This window comes from Pleurodeles waltl, chromosome 1_2, assembly GCF_031143425.1.
Source record: "Pleurodeles waltl isolate 20211129_DDA chromosome 1_2, aPleWal1.hap1.20221129, whole genome shotgun sequence".
In the NCBI taxonomy this organism is placed as follows: domain Eukaryota; kingdom Metazoa; phylum Chordata; class Amphibia; order Caudata; family Salamandridae; genus Pleurodeles; species Pleurodeles waltl.
The window spans coordinates 1,272,397,590-1,272,405,020 of NC_090437.1; the positions used below are offsets into that span (position 1 = coordinate 1,272,397,590).

General features: G+C 48.5%; 1 protein-coding gene across 1 annotated transcript in view; it reads right to left on the minus strand.

Annotated features, from left to right (window-relative positions):
• SMOX (spermine oxidase) overlaps positions 1-316 on the minus strand; it is a 130,617-nt gene extending 130,301 nt beyond the window's left edge. Inside the window, exon 1 of the mRNA XM_069204718.1 lies at positions 234-316. The gene's annotated coding sequence lies outside the window, so the exon portion shown is untranslated. The remainder of the gene's footprint in view (positions 1-233) is intronic.
• Between the last annotated feature and the right edge of the window lie 7,115 nt (positions 317-7,431).

Here is a 7,431-nt window from a genome sequence, read left to right on the forward strand (position 1 = left end):
CTCCTCCTTCCTCAAAGCCCACCCCCTTTAAATTTGTTACCCCCTCTTCCTTCCGCTTCACTCCTCCTCCTTCCTCAAAACCCTCTTCTTTATCTTTTACCCTCTTCTCTTTCTTCCCATTTACTCCTCCTTCCTCAAAGCCCTCTTCCCCTCTTTTGTATTTTTACCGTCCCCTCTTCCTTCACTACTCCTCCTTCCTCAAAGCCCCTTCCTCCTCCTTTATCTTTTCTCACCCTCCTCTCTTTCCGTGCGTCCGTCCTCCTTCCTGCGGTCCTTGCTTTCCCCTCTTCCTCCCTCACTCCTGCAAGCTTCCTCCTCCTTCCCTAACTCTTTCACTTTCTTCCCTACCCCTCTTCCGCCTCCTGTCCTTCCTTTCTCCCCACCCCTCTTCCCGGGTCCCTCCCCACTTCCTCTGGCGGCGGCTGGCCTGGGAGGCGCCGCTGAAAGAGGGAGGTCCGGGCCGGGCGGGCCGAGGGCGGCCAGGGCCTCTATGACGCGCCCCTGCGCGGCCGGCCTGGGCGGGTGGCCTCCCAAGTGCCAATGTGGCATGTGTGTGTTCCTGTGCCACCTCACGCATGCCAGCATCGGCAGGTTCACCCCGGGGAAGGCTGCGCGTGGATGTCTGCACTGATCCCACGTACGCCCCTGGCCTACCACAGAACTCCACAAATAGTTTTATTTTCATAAGCAGTTTTATATAGCGCCAAGAAGGATCGGTCTTTCACAAACAACCAGTGCTTGAAATGGAAAAATTAAAGTGCTGGTACTCTGTGCCAGAGTACCTGCTTGTTCCTGAGAAGTGCCGGTACTCTCCTATTAAAAGTATTACGTTTTTCTTGAAATGTGCCGGTACTCTCCCTCTCAAAATAAAAAAGTGCCGGTACTCAGTACCGGACAGTACCGGCCCATTTAAAGCACTGCAAACAACAGAAAGAGCTGTGCGATATATAATAAAAATACTGTGAATGCTAGATTGTATAATATAACATGAGACAGTTACGTGTGCAAGCTTCCCTTCATTTCCCAGAATAAGCCTCCAAGAGTCGCAGTGGGTTAAAGTCCAAAGTAATTTTGATCCAGAACAAAGAAATATGAACATATGAATGTGATCATGTGTAATATAAGTAGTGTTGACGAAAAGTGCTTCAGTACCTGCGGCTGGAATTCACGCTATATAAAACTGCAAAAAAAAAGTCAGTAGATTCACCAACAGCTATCACCAACTGAATCCACATTACTCCCCAGGATTCAGTTAGAACACGCAAGGTCATGCGCATTCCACCATCCCATGCTCTGAAAGATCTACATATGATACCTGCCAAAACCAGAAGAACAGACACCCAAGCCCTCGTAAGCAGTAAACTGGACTATGGCAATGCCCTCTGCGCAGGAACCACAACGCCTCCGCACACCTCATCCTGGACATTCCACGCCACTACCGCATCACAGACCACATGAAAAACCTGCACTGGCTCCCAGTCAACAAGAGAATCACTTTCAAACTCCTCACCCACGCTCACAAGGCACTGCACAACACCGGACCAAAATGCCTCAACAGACAACTGTACTTCTACACCCTGACCTGGCATCTCCGCCGACCTTGCCCTCGCAACCGTCCCACGCATCCGCAGAACTACAACCGGCAGCAGATCATTCTCGCACCTCGCCGCCAAAACATGGAGCACTCTTCCCACCCACCTGCGCCAGGCCAAAGACCTCCTTACCTTCAGGAAACTTCTCAAGACCTGGCTGTTTGGGCAGTAGCAGCACCTCCCCCTCCCCACCACTTTCTCCCCCCTCCCCTTCTCAGCTTCTTGAGACCCTCACTGGTGAGTAGCCTGCTTTACAAATTCCTGATTGATTGATTGATTCCATGACAGCGAGCAGGGCTACAATACATACAGATGTGGAAGCAGCCACTTGAAGTCGAAGTGGATGCAATATACTCAAGGCTACTGGAATTATGCGGTAGTGGTGGGCCAAATTATATAGCAGAGCTGGGTAAATTGTGCAGCTGCATAATGTGGCATATTTTGTGTTAGTATTACTTCATTAATTTGACATTTTTAGGGTCGAGCCTGCGTTGCATGCGCATGCGTATCGCAGCAAGACTCTTTTGTATTTAGAAAATGGCTCGGAGCCCTGTCAACTTCACGTCAGTGTTTTTTTTATTGGCTCGTGGACTTGCTTAATAAAATCTGCTTGCTTTCATTAGTTGAAGGCACGCATATGGCATGCCTTTTCCGGTGGCTAGCCCTCCTCGAGCGCAGCCACCAAGTACAGAAAACATGCGAGGCTCGCTGTTTTCCATCGGGCTCGTGGACTTCTTTTTCTCTAATTTAGGAGCCGATCTCGTTTAGCAGAAGTCGAGCGCTTTACATAGTTAATTTCACTTTTTTGGGTTATGTACATAAATGCACTTTTGCCCGATAGGTGAAAAGTCGGGTTAGGAGTTTACAACGCGATCAGCTCTAACATGAGCAAACGCGAGACCCGTTGCATTGTAAATGCTTGTTATTCTTGTTAACATTGTCTGGGCATTGGTTGCACCTCGTTTTAATACCCACATAAAGTAATAATCAACCAATGAACCTTATTCAATGGCCTTTCAATGCTTGTCAACACGTGTTGCAGCGTTTTTAGTAACTTTTGAACCGTTTGAGCTAGAAACTTTTTTTTTAATCAAAAACTGCAGATTACACAGCAGATGACGGATTAGGTGGCAAATGTGAATAATCAATAATTTATAAATAAAAAGAGAAAATTGTTGCGGCTGCACAATCGTATTATTTCAGTGACCCTGAATATACCAGGTGTAAGGGATACAGTGTGATCAGCAGTGCTATAACTGGAAGAGTAGAAGAGCAAGGTACTCATTATTTACAGTGCCTGTTTGATCCTGTGAAGCGCCAGCACTCTGCTATTAAATGTATTGCAGCAGTGCTGAGGAGTGCAGGTACTCTCCCTTTCAAAATAAAGAAGTACCAGTACTCAGTGCTGGACAGTACCTGCCCATTTAAAGCACTTGTGATCAGGATCTGTTCAGTAACAGTGTATGTTCCTGAGGATTACAGTGAAATAATTGTAGATGTTTTGAGCGCGGGCTAAAGAACCAGCACACCAACACTCTGTTGCCGGAGTCTGTGCGCAATTTCTTCTTCTCTGGCTGTCACATAGGGCCAGCTTTAGCGCTGGTGGCACCCGGTGCAACATTCTTTTGCCTCCTTCTCCACAGATGGTAATCACCACCTCACTACTATCCTCCAACAGTGCAGCTCATTTCTCAATAGCCCCTCTCTGATATACATTTAGGCCCTCATTACGACCCTGGTGGTCTGTGATAAAGTGGCGGTAATACCGCCAACAGACCGGCGGTAGTTACCGCCAAATTATGACCATAGCAGAAAGATCTCCATAAGACAGCCAATGTACCACACCGACCGGCAGGGCGGAAACAACAGCCACCACGGCGGTAGCCGCCTACAGCCAGGCGGAAGCCAAAGTTCTGCCCACCATATTAAGACCCTGCAAACCGACACCTTTTCCGGGGCGGTACCAACAACATCAAAAGCCTGGCGGAAACAGAGCTCAGAAGTGAAAGAACTCACAATTACAGGCACAGGGAAGAACCATGCCGCCATGGAACCCAAACTGCATGTATTTCCGATGATATTCTATGTTCTGCTCCACCACGAACACCAAAGCCGGCAAAAACGGTAAGTACAGCCGCCTACCACACAAGGGAGGTGGGGAGGAAAACAAGAGTGACACACACATGCACCACACACACCCAATACACACAACCAGATGCACAAGAAAACAAGTTGATCCCCGTAAATTGGCTGAATAATGCAAGGACAAAACAAATTTACTAAAGTGAGTGTAATAATATCAACACAGTATAAATACTAATTTAGCCAATGTTACAGATATCCACAAATGTACAGAAAAAGGGACACTGCCCAGTCCTCAGTTTGCGTGTGCCACATGGCCACAGGGCAAAGTCTAAGGCCCCTCTTGTCACCTTTATCAATACAGACAGAACACTGCAGGGGCATCAGTTGGCAAATAGGCAGGCACCTCAGGGGGAGAGGGAGGAGCACCTCAGCCGGGAGCGGAACCAAGACCACTGGTCTTAGAGGGGGCAACATGCCCTGTGCTCTGTCCTGGGGAGTGATGGGCCACAGTCTCTCGAGTGGGTGTCTTGCCCACTGGTTCTGGAGCAATAAAGTTTGAAAGTTAATTGAACAACAATGTAAAATCTTCATGAGACTTCCCTAGCCGTACTCCGTTTTCTTCTAGGTAATAACCCTCTTTCTTCTTCTACTGGGGCCTTGGAAATCTTCCAAATTCTCGATCTCAATCAATGTAATGTCTCTAATGTGGATGCAAACTAAACTCATAGAGGACAATGAAAGTTCAAGGTATAATTCAATCACAATGTTCAGTTTATGGAGGTTCAGCTGAACCTGTATGTTGACTCCAATACTCCCCGATTTCTTGATCTGTGTCATTTGCAAAGTAGGTCCTCTCTGGTGAAAAATACATATGACTAGGGACTCGTGTTCTTTTTGATTTTCTCAATGCCACAAGTTCGTCTTCACTTTCACAGAGTTCTCAGTTTCCTCAGCAATCACTGGTGGCACACATTCTTTAGACAGACTCACTTTTTCTCCTTCTTGTCTTCTTGGCCAATGGTCTTCACCTTCCATTCGCTTTCTTCCAGCACTTGTTAGAAATCTGGGGTCTGATTCTGAATCTGACTCATTTGCGACAGAACAAGACTCTACTGTTTCAGCTTCAGAGTCAATCATGACTTGCTCAAGACCCTCTTTAACTTGACTGAGTGCCACTTCTGGCTCTTCTTGGTCTCTGACAGCATGGCTGACCTGGTCCCTGGTCTTTCTTGCACCACTGTTCCTCTGGGACAGGCTCTGTCATTTCAAGGGGAACATCAGTTCTGCGAATATTGGAGGCATGGATCCAATTGGGGAGTCCTCCACACTTCACAGAAGTCCTGGCCACTAGGATCACTTGGTTAGGTCCACACCACAAAGGTTCTAGACACGTTTTTCTAATGTGTTTCTTCACCAAGACCCAGAAGCCAGTAATAAGGTTATGGCACTGTTCCTGTAGAGGAGAAACTGTAGTCCTTCCAACCTGATGAGAACACACCACATCAGCTAGTCCTTTGCCATATTCTAGGACCATATCATCTGTTGTATTCACAAGTGCATTCACAGGAACTGCTGGCAGTCTCATTGACCTCCCCATCAGGTCTTCGTGGGGGGACAATCCAGTCTGTCGATCAGGTAGATTTCGAAGACTCATCAACAGAATGGGCAAAACATCAGGCCATTTCAAAGATGTCAAAGCGCACACTTTTGCCAGTCTCAATTTCAGCATGCCATTTAATTCTCAACAAGACCCGAAGCCTCAGGTCTATAACTTCAGTGCAATCTCTGTTCCATTTCCAATGCTGAACACAACAATTTCTGGACCTCATTTTTAAAATGAGTTCCTCAATCTGATTTTAAAGAGGTTAGAAAGCCAAGCCTAAGTATGAGTTCCCTCAACAGTAGTTTGTATACAGTAAGGCTATCATTTTGCCTAGTTGAGTTTGCTTCAACCCAACAAGAAAAGATACACACTGTTAGAAATGGGCTCGCTAGTTGGCAGTCGGTTTGAACCCTGTCCAAGTAGGCACCCTCACTCTAGTCTGGATAAGGGAAATACCCGCACAGAGAACCCCAGCCCACCCCCTCCGTAGCTTGGCACAAGCAATCAGGTTTATCTCAGAAGCAATGTGTAAAGCATTTTGTACACAACACACAGTAATGCAGTGAAAACACTACAAAAGGACACCACACCAGTTTTAGAAAAAGAGCCAATCTTTATCTGTGGAAATCAAGACTAAAACGAGAAAAATCCAGTGCTAAAGATATGAATTTTGTAAGACTTAACCTAAAAATACAGTTCCTTGAAGTTGATAGTTCCACCTGGGGCTATCACGGCATTGTGATCAAGAAAACCAACAGTTCGGGCCGGCCACAGCATCGTGGGCCAGCTACGGTGTCGGGAAGACCCGCAAACAGTACCTTGGAATTGCAGGGCGTTGTGATCTTCGCAATAAGAACCAGAGATCAGCGTCGCATGGTTGTTTCCGGAGTCGGTGCCCTTGAAGTTACACACGTTGCGAATTGAACTCTGGGCTGATAAAGTGAGGAGTGCTGGCGTCGGGGTTGCAGTGCGAAGTGGGACGATGAGACGTGCAGTGCCCACAGGTTACGGTGCAGGCAGCGGCTCGGTGACGGCATCCAGCGGCCTCGGTGATACTAGGGCTGTGGTGTGAAGCGGGGCGGTGCGGCGTGCAGTGTCACCAAGTCACGGTGCAGGCAGCGGCGTAGTCATTTCTGAAGTGCTGTCGTCGGTAGGCCTGAGTCGGCGGTGCAGCACGGGACGGCTCTGGGCGGCGTCTACGGGTCGCAGTGCAGACAGGGACATCTGCTGACGACACTGAAGTCAATGGTGCTGGCCTCGTTGGACTGGGGCTGTGGTGCAGGACGGGGTGGTGCTTCGTGCTCCTCACGAGCGGTGTCCACAGGCCACAGGCGTCTGCGGTGTCAGCAGGAGTGGCATCATCGGGGATGCCCAGGCTGCGGTGTGAGCAGGCAATGCCAGAGGACGGAGCCCACAGGCCGCAGTACAAGCAGCGGCTCAGTGAAGTCGTCTGATGACGGCGTCGGTGAGACCAGGGTCGCAGTGCAAAGCAGGGCAGTGTGGCTCCATGAGGTGTGGGCAGATTACGGTGCAGGCCAGCGTCATCGTTGGCAGCATTGCAGTGCTTTTTTCTCTTGAACAGCACAAAACACACAATAGTTCCCAGTGCTGCAGGTCGAGGAAACTTAAGTCTTTGGAGTTCCTGAGACTTCCAAAAGGAAGCAAGCTCTACTCCAAGCCTTGGAGAACTTTCACATACAGGATGCACAGCAAAGTTCACCCTTTGCACTCTTTTAAGGCAGAAGCATCAACTGTAGGCCAATCCAGCAAAGCAACACAGCAAAGGGACAGTACTCCTCCAGCTCCTCAGCTCTTCTCCTTGACAGAGGTTCCTTTTGATTCCGGAAACACTTTAAAAGTCTGGGGTATTGGGTCACATACTTATACCCCTTTCTGCCTTTGACGTTGGCATACTTTAAAGCAAAGTCTCAAATGTTTGCAAGATCCTTCCTTGTCAAGGCCAGGCCTGAGACACATACCAGGGGGGTTGGATACTGCATTGTGTGATGGCAGGCACAGTCCTTTCAGGTGTAAGTGACCACTCCCTCCTCCCCTCAGATGGCTCATCAGGATATGCAGGCTACACCCCAGGCCCCTTTGTGTCACTGTCTAGAGAGAGGTGCAAATAGCCCAACTGTCAAACTGACCCAG